The 15,589-nt window shown below is 43.2% G+C and overlaps 1 pseudogene; it reads right to left on the bottom strand.

Moving 5' to 3' along the window:
- Positions 1-4,658: 4,658 nt before the first annotated feature.
- Positions 4,659-15,556, bottom strand: LOC112217353 (annotated as a pseudogene).
- Positions 15,557-15,589: the final 33 nt, after the last annotated feature.

The raw sequence follows: 15,589 nt of genomic DNA, 5'->3' as shown, positions 1-15,589 counted from the left end.
CTGAAGAACTCAAGTCAGGGACAACATTTTGGAGAAGTATAGATCAGGGTTGGGTTATAAAAAAAATGTAACTTTGAATATCCCATGGAGCACCATTAAATCTGTTATAAAAAAATATGGAAAGAATATGGCACGACAACAAACCTGCCAAGAGAGGGCTGCCTACCAAAACTCATGGACCAGGCAGGGAGGGCATCAGAGGCAACAAAAACACCAAAGATAACTCTGAAGGAGCTGCAAAGCAGACTCCCCATACATATGAAAGAAGGTACTCTGGTCAGATGAGACTAAAATTGAGCTTTTTGGCCATCAGGTAAAACGCTGTCTGGCCCAAACCCAACACCTCTCATCACCCGGAGAACACCATCCACACAGTGAAGCATGGTGGTGGCAGCATCATGCAGTGGGGATGTTTTTCATCCACAGGGACTGGGGAACTGGTCAGAATTGAAGGAATGATGGATGGTGCTAAATACAGGGAAATTCTTGAGGGAAACCTGTTTCAGTCTTCCAGAGATTTGAGACTGGGACGGAGGTTCACCTTCCAGCATGACAATGACCCTAAGCATACTGTTAAAGCAACACTCGAGTGATTTAAGGGTAAACATTTCATGTCTTGGAATGGCCTAGTCAAAGCCCAGACCTTAATCCAATTGAAAATCTGTGGTATGACTTAAATATTGCTGTACACCAGCAGAACTTGAAGGAGCTGGAGCAGTTTTTCCTTGAAGAATTTGCAAACATCCCAGTGGCTAGATGTGCCACGCTTATAGAGACATACCCCAAGAGACTTGTAGCTGTAACTGCTGCAAAAGGTGTCTCTACAAATTATTAACTTTGGGGGGGTGAATAGTTATGCACTCTCAAGTTTTCCATTTTTTGTCTTATTTCTTGTTTGTTTCACAATAAAACATATTTTGCATCTACAAAGTGGTAGGCATGATGTGTAAATCAAATGATACAACCCCCCCCCCCCAAAAAAATCTATTTTAATTCCAGGTTGAAAGGCAACAAAATAAGAAAAATGCCAAGGGGGATGAAGACTTTAGCAAGCCACTGTAAGCTATGTAAGGTGAACTTCAGGGTACAGCTGTGCATCAAGAACTCTGATGATCTTTGCTGATGCTGTGCACAATGAAATACCAGATTAAATCAACCCAAGTCATGGCAATATACAGGTAACTGCCAAAATAAAGGAAACACCAACATAGTGTTTTAGTAGGGCGTGGGGCCATCACGAGACAGAATAGCTTCAATGCACCTTGGCATAGATTCTACAAGTGTCTGGAACTCTATTTGAGAGATGCGACAGCATTCTTCCACAAGGAATTCCATAATTTGGTGTTTTGTTGATGATGGTGGAAAACACTGTCACTGTACTTGCTTGTTTTGTCAAAACTGAAATTAGGCAAACTATTAGCAAATGGCGGAGCACATTCTGCATAATGCATCTTTAATTAACTCAGGAACCACACCTGTGTAGAAGAACCTGCTTTCAATATACTGTGTATCCCTCATTTACTCAAGTGTTTCCATTATCTTGGTACTTACCTGTAGGTTTATCACACATCATTCTCTGCCTAATATTCGGAGTATACAGACGAACAGCTAGACCTTCATGATATAGACTGAGTAGTCTGAAGGTCTTCTTCCTGAGTAATGAGGTGTCAACCCCCGGTTACAATGTAACCATTTATCAGGCAAAGATCATCAGAGTTCTTTTGTTTGGAGAGCTCCTTGGTCTTCATGGTGCCGCTTGCTTGGTGGTACCCCTTGCTTAGTGGTGTTGCAGACTCTGGGGCCTTTCAGAACAGGTGTATATATATTAAGATCGTGTGACACTTACATTGCACACAGGTGGACTTTATTTATCTAATTATTTGACTTCTGAAGGTAATTGGTTGCAACAGATCTTATTTAGGGGCTTCATAGCAAAGGGGGTGAATACATATGCGCACACCACTTTCTGTTTTTTTTTTTTTTTTTTTTTTCATTTTTTCATTTCACTTCACCAATTTGGACTATTTTGTGTATGTCCGTTACATGAAATCCAAGTAAAAATACATTTAAATTACAGGTTGTAATGCAACAAAATAGGAAAAAATGCCAAGGGGGATGAATACTTTTGTAAGGCACTGTATATAAACTTCCTGGTATCAAAAATGCACTTATTTTCATAAAGTTGGCTGCTCTTGCAGTCTCGTAGGAAGCGTCTACCAGGGGAGATAACTTGAATAATGTAGAACTTTAAACTGTAGGTGAGATATAGCTAGAAAAACAGGTGACGGAGGCAGGAATAATATCCTAATCCTTTATCCCTCTGCTCTCTCTCTCTCCTCACGCTGGCAAGGCTACACCAGTGTTTCAAGTGCAGAAAACACCTGTTTCCGAAGGGTCAATTGGGAAATAGGTCCTCTCCCCTTCCCTGCCTTCCCTTTCCTTTCCTTTCTGGAATGTGAAGGCTGATCCTCTGGCGGAAACATAAGATACGTCCCTGTACCAAACACTTACAGCCGGAGCCCCAGGGGTAGATGGGAAAGCAGTTATGCTCTATTAAAACTCCATGCTCTTGATGGCCACTCAGGCCCGTCTTTCTCTCCGAGGACAGACAGCACTCAGAGAAGTTGACTGTAGATGCTCCATCAACTCCTTTACTACCACAGGGCCTCTAACCTGGGTTGGGTAGACTACCAGTGCCTAAATGTTTCTGCAGTCAGCAAGTACAGAAAACTGGAAGAAACAGGCCTCTGTGGCTTTAAATGGAAATGTTTCAATATTATTTTCCCTTATCCCCTTCTGAAATAGAGATACAAATCAAAGGTACCACTGTACGTCACTACTGACCTCTGTTTTGATATGGGCAATTCCATGGTAACAGAATTACACTGACTTAGATTCTTAACTTGGCATACATTTTAAAGTAAAATATCCGAGTCTCAGCGTAATTCCGTTCTCGTGGAATTGCCCCTATGTATCTGCCCACCCCCGCCCTCCCAAATCCCATACACACAAACACCATACAAACCTACAAGCAAACCCTTAAAAACACATTGCGTAAGATTAACCACCAAGGGGGAAAGTGAGGCGTTAGAGGGATTCGCATGAGAGCTCCTGTTATACTGAACTGATGGGCTTCATACGACCCAGACTGGATGTTCTGTGTTCCCTGGTCTTAGGTCTCCACCATGGGTGCCTTCATACACCAGGGCAGCTCACTGTAGATTGGCCACTCCGGTCAATGGATTGCACTTCAGCTTGCACGGAAGGTATATTATATTTGTTTTAACAGAGGCCAAATATTGGCTATGGTTTGGGGGCAGTGTTTATTACATTTTCTTGTGAGGGTAATCTGACCGGCGTGCGCCTCTGTTCCACAAATATTACGTATCCCTGAAATAACTTGAAAGGGGAGACCTGCAGTTTATTTACTTGGTAAATATTTGCTAATCTTTTTAAATTGAGTTCTAGGGTCCTTGAAAATAGAGGTCTAAACATGTGTGGTGTTAATTGCCACAGGTCAGGAGAGGTTTCCGTACGCAAGTCCCAAACACTGTGACTGCTGAGAGAGGATGAGTTGATTCTCAGCTCCTCCTTACTTGGATCCCAGATAGAGTTGCTGCTGCATCAGCAACAGCTAATGGGGATCTGAATTAACATTTTAAAAATTACTTACAGAAGGAAGTTTCTCTGTCCAGTGGCATCCTGTTTTCAGACATACACTCTATATTGAGGAGATAGGGTGACTGAACAAGTGAAAGAATGCATACAGTATAAAAGTTCACAGAATGATTCAAATTTATAAGAGTAGTGCTGTTGAAGTGTTAATGGTTTTAATTAAAAGTAACACAATTCTTACAATAATTATATTACAATGTGTAAATGAATAATAGGAGAGAATTACAACGTACACACTATAAAACACACTAAACAGGTCATATTTCACAGGACCAAGATTGGTGAATACAGGTTGAGACTACCATCTAGTGGTAAAAAAATGAGCTATGCCAAAATACAGAGGACCCTCTCCATTCAAATGCAATTTAAATTGGTCACATACACGTGTTTAGCAGATGTTATTGCGGGTGTAGCGAAAATGCTTGTGTTTTGACTGTAATCAATATGGTAACAATGATTTATGTTGTACAGTCAAAAAATGATGTCATATTTCAAAATACAGTTCACAATACAGTGAAGGGGCTCCCGAGTGGCGCAAAGGTCTAAAGCACTGCATTTCAGTGTTTGAGGTGTCACTACAGACACCCTGTTTCGAATCCAGGCTGTATCACAACTGGCTGTGCTTGGGAGTCCCATAGTTCAAATTGGCATTTGGCCCAGCGTTGGTTTCCATGTGTTTCTAGCCATTCCATTTGCTTCGTTCTGGACATTATTATGAGCCGTTCTCCACTCAGCAGCCTCCTGTGTTTGTAACATATAGTAAGAATTAGATTTGTAACATATGATAGGAATTGCAACAACAAAAAATGTGAGCACCACTTTCAAAACTGCTGCCTGAAATTATACAAAAGTTGGAGAGAGCATCTTTAAGTTCCAACTGCTTGCATATTTACAAGTGTGATATCACCATTTTTATCTTTGGCTGTGTCCTTTTTGATCTTCCTGTCGTTAAGAATCTTGGACATAAGCTTCTCATAAAACCATTATATGTCATGTGTGTCCTCCGGCCGCTGTAGATACTCCCTCTTTTGGAGAAAGGTCTTAATGGCTTCACATTTCATCAGTCCCTAATGGGGGACTTTCCCCACGATCACCATGATGAGAAAATCTCTGAGCTCCTCCAGCATGCTGCTCGGAGCCAGGGCAAAGGCCTCCAGGCACCAGCCGTCCTTAAGGAACTCTTTAGACACGATACACACAGTCTTCCTGCTCCCCCATATGGAGTCCCTGATGTTGGACAGGTGATCTTCACCTGGGATGAAGTCTCTGGCCTCGAAGCAGCAGTGGAGGATGTTGCACTCCACCAACTGAAAGTCAAGCTTCTTCAACAGGGCAGTTTCTACCCACTTGTATTCGTTGTTGCTGAAGCATAAGTAAGCGTCCTACCGGGGCCCATCAGCAGGATGGGGCCCGCTAGGGCCCTCCAGGATCCTGGCGATCACCTTTTTGTAAACTTCGAAGAGGTATCCACGGAGACAGGGCTAAAACGATCGTTCCGACGGTGATCAGGGCTGAGCAGACGAAGAGCGAGAGCCTCAGCTCCTGAACCAGTCCCTTGTCATTCTACTCACACGATATGACTGATGTAATTCAACAGGCTGATGCCATGGAGATTTGAGGAAAAATCACAGCTGAATTCATCCAGCTGATCCAGAAAAGGCACGTTAGTCCTCCAGGCCGCAGTCACAGTGGAATCGTGGAATCGATTCCTATACAGGTTGATCCAGCTGAGAGAATGGAAAGCGGCTGGGTCAGGAGAGGCCAGGAATTGTAAGAGAGGTGAAGTGTTTTGAGAGTCTCTGGGAAAATGTCTGGTTGGAGGTATGTGAGGAAGTTGAAGTGGAGATCTCATCTCTTCCAGAGAGATCAGGCCTTTAAATATACCATCTGGGAGAGCCTGCAGGGAGTTCAAGCTTAAATCCAGACTAAAAAGGTTGCCAAGATTTTCAAAAACATGCAAACACTCTCCCCGTGCCCATATCACCTGCAGAGCAATGTTCCTTAGCTCAAGCAGCTTTAAATAGTTCACAGCTGGCACTGAAATATTATTGTTAAAGATGCACCACTTTTTGAAGTTGTTACCATACCAGAGAAGCTTATTGTGCATTAATTTAGCTAAAACAATGTATATATACATCCTCTAAATGAGTTAACCTGTTGTTTTGTATATTAAGTATGATCGTACTATTAGCAAAGCCAGCGAGTCCTTCTAAGGATGTGATCTTATTATCAGTCAAACGAAGAAGTTGGATGTTTGGGAATGGTGCAAGGTAACCATTTGTACCTAGATCACGAAAAAAAGTTTTCTGTAAGATCAAGGACTTGCAGGTGTGGAAGTCCTGTAAATGCCTGATATCCCAATGCACCAATATGGTTGTAAGATAAGTCTAGTTCTAAAATACTGGGTAGATTTTCAAATGTGTAAGAATAGATTTCCCCTATAAGATTGTGTGACAGGTTCAGCCATTGTAGAAGGCCAAAAAACTAAATCTTGTTCATGTTGATTTGGGCTATTGTTATGTCCTGTACCTCTCTCAGTGGACTGAATACTGCATATTGCAAAGTAAAAATAAAGCATTTGGACAAATCTAGAATCTTGACGCCACTATTCTTGAAGCCCTCAATGTTTTCCTGTCTGGGTCTTTGACGTCGCTGAAACAAAATGATTTCCCCATGGTGCTGTGTTCCAGAATAAGATGGGGAGTTTTGGTCCCTCGGATTGCACTGAAAAACAGTTTTGCCTTGTCCACATTGAATCCATTGGACGGTAAGTCAAGTATCTCCATGGACATGTTCCGTAAGGGATTTCTGCATATTTCCCAGTCAAAGCCACATTGAGTCATACTATTCAGTTGGATGCTGCTCAAGTCAAGTAGCTGAAAGTGTTTGCCTTGAAAGCCAAGCAAATCAACTTCACATAAGCTTTTCATCCTGTTTAGGGCAACATTTAGCTTTTGGAAATCTGTCATGTTCACAAAGAACAGTGCAGGTTGAATTCCTTTCATCTGGTTACCATACAGATCTAGTGATACCAAGGAGACCAGTGGTCTGAGATAGTCACCTTGTAACACAGATTCAGTCAGGTCACAATTATTTAGAGAGAGAGTTCAGGTTCGACAGTCCCACAAACCCATTTGGTTCAATCTGTAAACCTGAGTTATGTCCTAAATAGAGCTTTGCCAAGTTTGCCAGCCTTTGAAAGGTGTTAGTTCTTACAATAAGCCAATTTACTCGTTGCCAACTGAGGTCCAGTTCCTTTAATCCTTCAAGCCCAGAGAAGGATGTCTCATTGATCTCACTGTAGTTTCCACTCATATACACAATGGTAATGTCTGGAGGCAGCAGAGGGACCTGATGTAGAGACTGGCTGGTGCAAGCTGCTATAGAGCCATATAGTGGACATGTTGGGGTGTATTTCACCACCTGCAGATAGACTCCAAAGATAGCCAGCAGTATAAGGTTCCTCATCATTGTAACGGCGTTCTTCTATCTCCTCCTCTGATGAAGAGGTAGAACAAGGATCGGACCAAAATGCAGCGTGATGATGATTCATAATATATTTTAATGAAGGAAAAAACAATAGAAGCGGAAACTACAAAATAATGAAAAGTGAAAACCGAAACAGCCCTATCTGGTGCAAACACATAGACAGGAACAATCACCCACAAAATACACAGTAAAACCCAGGCTACCTAAATATGGTTCCCAATCAGAGACAACGAGAATCACCTGACTCTGATTGAGAACCGCCTCAGGCAGCCAAGCCTATGCTAGACACACCCCTAATCAGCCACAATCCCAATGCCTACAAAAACCCCAATACGACAACACAATAAACCCATGTCACACCCTGGCCTGAACAAATAATTAAAGAAAACACAAAATACTAAGACCAAGGCGTGACAGAACCCCCCCCAAGGTGTCTTAGTTCCTCCATAAATGTCTTAGTTCCTCCCCTTGCGTCCTGGGATAGTCCACCCTCGCCGCCGACCATGACCTCGTAGTCCTCACCCAGAACCCCACTGGACTGAGGGGCAGCTCGTGACTGAGGCAGCTCGGGACTGAGGGGAAGCTCGGGACTGAGGGGAAGCTCGGGACTGAGGGGCAGCTCGGGACTGAGGGGCAGCTCGGGACTGAGGGGCAGCCCGGGACTGAGGGGAAGCCCGGGACTGAGGGGAAGCCCGGGACTGAGAGGAAGCCCAGTACTGAGAGGAAGCCCAGTACTGAGAGGAAGCCCAGTACTGAGAGGAAGCCCAGTACTGAGATGAAGCTCAGGCAGGTAGTTGGCTCCGGCAGATCCTGGCTGGCTGGCGGATCTGGAAGAGTCTGGTTGACTGGCAGATCTGGAAGAGTCTGGCTGACTGGCAGATCTGGAAGAGTCTGGCTGACTGGCAGATCTGGAAGATCATGGCTGACTGGTGGATCTAGCTGCTCTGGCTGCTCCATGTAGATTGGCAACTCTGGCTGCTCCATGCAGATTGACAGCTCTGGCTTCTCCATGCAGACTGGCAGCTCTGGCTGCTCCATGCAGACTGACAGCTCTGGCTGCTCCATGCAGACTGGTAGCTTTGTGCAGACTGACAGCTCTGGCTGCTCCATGCAAACTGGCTGCTCAGGCTGCTCCATGCAGACTGGCAGCTCTGGCTGCTCCATGCAGACTGGCAGCTCTGGCTGCTCCATGCAGACTGACAGCTCAGGCTGCTCCATGCAGACTGGCAGCTCTGGCTGCTCCATGCAGACTGACAGCTCAGGCTGCTCCATGCAGGCTGACAGCTCTGGCTGCTCCATGTAGACTGGCAGCTCTGGCTGCTCCATGTAGACTGACAGCTCTGGCTGCTCCATGTAGACTGACAGCTCTGGCTGCTCCATGTAGACTGGCAGCTCTGGCTGCTCCATGCAGACTGGCAGCTCTGGCTGCATTGAACAGGCATGAGGCTCTGGCAGCGCTGTAGAGGAGGAAGGCTCTGGAAGCGCTGAACAGGCGGGAGACTCCGACAGCGCAGGAGAGGAGGAAAACGCTGGCTGCGCTGAACAGGCGGGAGGCTCCGACAACGCTAGAGAGAAGGATGGCTCTGGCTGTGCTGAACAGGCGAGGCGCACTGAAGGCCTGGTGCGTGGTGCTGGAACTGGTGGTACTGGATCGAGGACACGCACAGGAAGCCTGGTGCGGGGAGCTGCCACCGGAGGACTGGTGTGTGGAGGTGGCTCTGGATAGACCGGACTGTGCAGGCGCACTGGAGCTCTTGAGCACCAAGCCTGCCCAACCTTACTTGGCTCGATGCCCACTCTAGCCCGGCTAATACGAAGAGCTGGTATGTACCTTACCGGGCTATGCACCCGCACTGGAGACACTGTGCGCTCACTAGCATGACACGGTGCCTGCCCGGTCTCTTTAGCCCCCCGGTAAGCACAGGGAGTTTGCGCAGGTCTCCTACCTGGCATCGCCATACTCCCTGTGAGCCCCCCCCCCAATATATTTTTGGGGGTGACTCTCAGGCTTCCATCCGCGTCACCGTGCTGCCTCTTCATACCAGCGCCTCTCCGCTCTCGCCGCCTCCAGTTCTTCTTTGGGGCGTCGATATTCACCAGGCTGTGCCCAGGGTCCTTTTCCGTCCAATATCTCTTCCCAAGTCCAGAAGTCCTTTGATCGCTGCTCCTCACGATTAACAGGGAGAGTTGGCTCAGGTCTGACTCCTGACTCTGCCACTCTCTCCCTGAGCCCCCCCCCAATACATTTTTGGGGCTGCTTTTCGGGCTTCCTTGCCAACCGTGTTCCCTCGTATCGTCGGCTCTTATCTCCGGCTGCCTCTGCTCTCCTAAATGCCTCCACCTGTTCCCATGGGAGGCGATCTCTTCCGGCCAGTATCTCCTCCCAAGTGTAACAACCTTTGCCATCCAACACGTCTTCCCATGTCCATTCCTCCTTTCGCTGCTCCTGCTGTCGCTGCCTGTTACCACGTCGCTCGGTCCGGGTGTGGTGGGTGATTCTGTAACGGCGTTCTTCTATCTCCTCCTCTGATGAAGAGGTAGAACAAGGATTGGACCAAAATGCAGCGTGATGATGATTCATAATATATTTTAATGAAGGACAAAACAATACAAGCGGAAACGACAAAATAATGAAAAGTGAAAACCGAAACAGCCCTATCTGGTGCAAACACATAGACAGGAACAATCACCCACAAAATACACAGTAAAACCCAGGCTACCTAAGTATGGTTCCCAATCAGAGACAACGAGAATCACCTGACTCTGATTGAGAACCGCCTCAGGCAGCCAAGCCTATGCTAGACACACCCCTAATCAGCCACAATCCCAATGCCTACAAAAAACCCAATACGACAACACAATAAACCCATGTCACACCCTGGCCTGAACAAATAATTAAAGAAAACACAAAATACTAAGACCAAGGCGTGACAATCATCCCCCTGACAGAAGTAGAAAATCATGCAAATTATTACAAAATAATTTAAATGATTGTTATGATTTTACAGGGCTACAGTCCATAAATTAATTTGTTGGCTGTATCAGTCTTAGAGTATCCGCTTCAGATGAGACATCCTTGGCTATAGCGAATTCACATTTAACTGTCTCTTTGAAATATCCATAGTCCACAGTTTCTGTCCCAATCTGATAATGAAAAGACTTTATTTGTGTGCTGGGTACACAGCCTTACTCTAGTCAGGTGTCACAAGAGAGTGCCTAGGGGCAATATAACTATGGCCTCGTTTGATGTGGCTAAACGATTATCATGAGACCTATTATGTGGCCAGTAAAATTGTTTTAAAGGGGCAATCTGAGATTCAAAAACGGTGACATTCTTTTGGCAAACAACTGAGGGATGGGGCTGGAGAAATGTAACCACTCTCAAATAGAGGGTACTATGAATGCAAGGACTGACCATCAATAACATTGTAATTACAGTTTTAACCATGTTTTGAAGCTATTTATTTTGGGTTCTGATGGGGGTAAGACAACTAAGCTTGTGAGTCATTTATAAAATACAGTATGTTCTTCAAGAATCAGAAAATGGATGTAGGACTACCAATCCCGGTTTCCCCCTTTAAATGTACTTAATGAGGCTACAATTATTTGACATTTAATAAAGTTGTCATCTAAAGAACTGTGAGGTCTTAATATGACAGCAATTGTTGCAGACTGGTGCATCAATGAGTAAAGTTGTCTTTGGGCAATGTAACCATTCAAGTAGGCATAGGCCTATAATCTAATTGAAGTGAACTACGACACCCAAAACAATGTTCTCTGATATCTATCAACAACTACACACAATTATGCACTAAGAGTAAACAGTAAGCTAAAGGTAATAGTTGTGGCTTACCTAAATATGCGTTGAGCCTGTGAGCCTGTTTACTGGATAGGCTACTCCCGTCGCAGATACTGTAACTCAAAGCACCGTTTTTCATTAACTCCTCCCCTGAAACTGACTGAAATGATCTTATGCAACCATGTTTGAGAGTTAATTACACAATCATCTGACTGACTTCAAATTCAGTTTTTATAGTTCAGTGGTCTTACAAGTTCAAACCATCCTCTTGAAACACAAAAGGAAAAAATGTTTTCCCTCTGTGTCAACATGTTGTCAATTTCCCAAATAACGGCAACATTTGTGCTTTACAGACCACCAATGAGCTGACATTGCAAAGTTGTAGAAGTTCATCATGTCCAATTGAAATTCTGTAGCTTTCAATGCATTACATTGCTATTACACATTATGCTAATTAAATGTGTAGAACCAGGGGAACTTGCCTCAAAACTCAATAGTAGTATACAATCCAATAACCTGGGCTACTTAAAGACCCACTCCCATAAATTTGGAATTAGAATACTAGAATGGCCGTGGACCATTCTGATAAAGGTCAGCCATCTTGGTCAGGGTGTCGGTTAACCATGGTTTGCCAGTGCTGTGATAAGATATGGCGGTGTTCGACCTTAGCAATCTCACTAGGATAAAGACCTCCTCCATTCCTGTCATTATTGAAAGAGATCGTGATACCTCACATCTCAAAATAGGGCTACTTAATGTTAGATCCCTTACTTCAAAGGCAATTATAGTCAATGAACTAATCACTGATCATAATCTTGATGTGTTTGGCCTGATTAATTTATTGTGTTAAATGAGGCCTCACCTCCTGGTTACACTAGTGACCATATCCCCCGTGCATCCCGCAAAGGCGGAGGTGTTGCTAACATTTACGATAGCAAATTTCAATTTACAACAAAAGAAATGACGTTTTCGTCTTTTGAGCTTCTAGTTATGAAATCTATGCAGCCTACTCAATATAGCTACTGTTTACAGGCCTCCTGGGCCATATACAGCGTTCCTCATTGAGTTCCCTGAATTCCTATCAGACCTTGTAGTCATAGCAGATAATATTCACATTTTTGGTGACTTTAATATTCACATGGAAAAGTCCACAGACCCACTCTAAAAGGCTTTCGGAGCCATGATCGACTCAGTGGGTTTTGTCCAACCTGTCTCTGGACCTACTCACTGTCACAGTCATACGCTGGACCTAGTTTTGTCCCATGGAATAAATGTTGTGGATCTTAATGTTTTTCCTCATAATCCTGGACTATCGGACCACCATTTTATTATGTTTGCAATTGGAACAAATAATCTGCTCAAACTCCAACCAAGGAGCATCAAAAGTTGTGCTATAAATTCACAGACAACACAAAGATTCCTTGATGCCCTTCCAGACTCCCTCTGCCTACCCAAGGACTTCAGAGGACAAAAATCAGTTAACCAACCACCAAACTGTGCCATACCCTAGATGCAGTTGCACCCCTAAAAACTAAAAACATTTCTCATAAGAAACTAGCTCCCTGGTATACAGAAAATACCCAAGCTCTGAACTGGAAGTCTTCTAGCTTGGAAAGACAGTACCATGCAGTATCGAAGAGCCCCTACTGCTGCTCGATCATCCTATTTTTCCAACTTAATTGAGGAAAATAAGAACAATCCAAAATGTCTTTTTGATACTGTCGCAAAGCTAACTAAAAAGCAGCATTCCCAAAGTGAGGATGGCTTTCACTTCAGCAGTAATAAATTCATGAACTTCTTTGAGGGAAAGATCATGATTATTAGAAAGCAAATTACGGACTCCTCTTTAAATCTGTGTATTCCTTCAAAGCTCAGTTGTCCTGAGTCTGCAGAACTCTGCCAGGACCTAAGATCAAGAGAGACACTCAAGTGTTTTAGTACTATATCTCTTGACACAATGATGAAAATAATCATGGCCTCTAAACCTTCAAGCTTACCTGTTATTTCCCTTTTCTAAGGACCCGGAAAAGGGAGGCAGTGGGAGAACCTATTCAAGTACTTACATATATATTTGAAAATGATAGCTACAGGAACTATGTGTGCAGGCTAATTCAAATGACCTAACATTACATACTGTATAGCTAACGTAAACCCGTACATCGCCCAAAACGTAATACTTCCAGATCATCTGTAATGTCAATACCATTGTAAAGCACAATTTCTCCCCTTTCCAACAGAATCAATTACATGACCTAAACGCTGCCTGTTTCTGCATAATTCAAGCAGGCAATGAGCCCCGTCGGGTCTTTTTAAAAATGGCGGGCAGGGAAGCGAAACTAATGCGTGATAGTGAGAAGGAGAGATGTTGTGTGGGAAAATTGCTTTTTTTCCACTCGATCTGTCCAACTTATCACCTTATTGCCTCTAAAATGTAAATAAAACACTATAAAGAGTTTATATAATGTGACATTACATACCTATTTGAAGGTTTGTGTCGAATTGAATCAGGTTTTTAGGGCGGTGCTAAAGTGATCTTAGAAGTAAACAGCGGCTTTGAGAATGATGATCGCATGCGATGGAGATGCAAAAAATGACTAGGTATCCCCCCCTTACCCCATCACTGTCCATTTCTTGTTTTTAAAGGATGAGAGAAGTGCTACACCTGGTGGAGAGAGATTGTAAGACAGAAATAGTTTCTTTATGCGTGCTGTACGTTACGACATGACACGTCTAGATGTAACGGAGGGTCCATTTTTTTCAACTTTTCTCCAATACTATAGAGCCATTACTATGTTGATCACACTTGAATAGAAACCGAGTTCACACCCCCGATTTTGATGTCAACACAGTCGTTACAGTCCCATTCGTTTTCTTTGTAGCCTTGTTTGAATGTTGTGGTTGCGCACATTTGTACGGAATGGGGTGAGTTTACGTTAGCCAAAATAATTAAATATTGCTAGCTAGCTAACTTCATGTTAGGCTACTTAGCTAGCTATCTTGATGTATTTATCATTGTAAATCAAAATGCATTTATAGCTAACGTAGGTAGCTAGCTAACAGCCATGGGAGAGGATGAAAGGATTAGCTAGCAGTTCCAGCTGCCAGAGAAGGGAGAGTAGGCTACTCTGGAGCAGGTACCTTTATGGGAGGACGTTATGAAAATATTCTACAGTTTCAGTCCCTAGAGTGAAAAATTGAGGAAAAAGAGATATAGTAACATAATATTCAGTGCTGTCTAATTTGAGTATAATGCTGCCTGTTTCTTTGTGATGTTTTCTGTCCTTGGATACAGAGAGCCGTGATACCCTGTCTGCAGACGAAGAGGTCCCAATAAATGTCCTGAATCCGATCGTATCCAGGTCCTAAACTCGGTCAGATATAATTTTCTTGAGTATGTGCAATTAACCCTGGCCTAGGCTACTATTGATTAGTTAGATGGAATAGTTTTTGTTATTTAGGTAAGACAAAAGTTTGAGGACAAAGAGTATAGTGAAAAGAAGCCGACAAGGGGAATGTCTTTTGGACAAGTGTTTTTAGTGGACAAAGAACGTTGGCGCGGCCAAATGGACTGTGTGAGGTTTGATGCAATTTTCTATCTTTCATGTATTTATTTTTGTATTTATTATCAATTGTTTAGTCATATTATTATTGTAAATCATCATTTTTATTATGTTTAGTATTATTGTAGGAACATTTAATAATTTAAATAGCCTATGCAAAAGGTGTTTTGTTTCATTTTGTTGAGAAAGTTTAATGGGCTAAATTAAGTTCTTTATTTAATTTTGTGCTCCATATTTAGTTTAAGGTTAAAAGTAAAAATGTTGTAAAAATAAATAGCATTAGCCAATTGCTGTCATTTGTTGGGTATGCCTTTGTTGGTAATGAATTTAATGCTGCAATATAATACCCTGTTCGTATTTTCCCGATAAACACTGACTTAACTTTATTAGGGTAATATCAAAAGTAAGCAACTTTTGTGAAGGTTTGGTGTGGTATGGATATTATTAGGCTTACAGTACCTACAGCAGGGCTATGAAGGCAGTACACACCTGCACTCTAACTGACTCCGACAGTTGAACTTGATGTGAGGAAGAATGTTTTAGGACTACCAGAGTTAACCTACTCCCTTAATCTAACAATATAATGCTTATCTTTTATAAAATATATTCTATATTTGAAAATTAACGAATTAGCCTCCTTCTGTACGCCTATATGTATCTGTATAGCAGTAGTAGCCTATCTGACAATAAAGAAATCCATGTTGATGTCGGGAACATGGTGCAGGCATATCTCTATCTTTCTCTCGGTCTCTCCAGGGCTAGGCCTAAACTTGTCTCCTTTAATATGTTTAAACATTTTTTTTTAAATGAATATTATACGTTGGACTCCTAGGCCTATATGCATGCCATGCCTTGATACATTTATTGCTCAAATCTCCGGCAGCTGAACCGTGAGGTAGACAACTATTGCTTTAGTTGGAGGTTTCTTTATCTCTCTTACTCTCGGATCTGAACGGGTCTCTCGGATCCGAACCAGCACGGGTCTGTTTTCCACAGTCCTTCTCGGAACGGGTCTGACTGTCTTCAGGTCCATTCGGAATGGGTCTCCTTCTTTAAAAAAATGATT

Source organism: Oncorhynchus tshawytscha, linkage group LG18, assembly GCF_018296145.1.
Source record: "Oncorhynchus tshawytscha isolate Ot180627B linkage group LG18, Otsh_v2.0, whole genome shotgun sequence".
NCBI lineage: Eukaryota > Metazoa > Chordata > Actinopteri > Salmoniformes > Salmonidae > Oncorhynchus > Oncorhynchus tshawytscha.
Note: the sequence above shows the minus strand (reverse complement) of the source record. Positions and strands in the feature narration are given on the sequence as shown.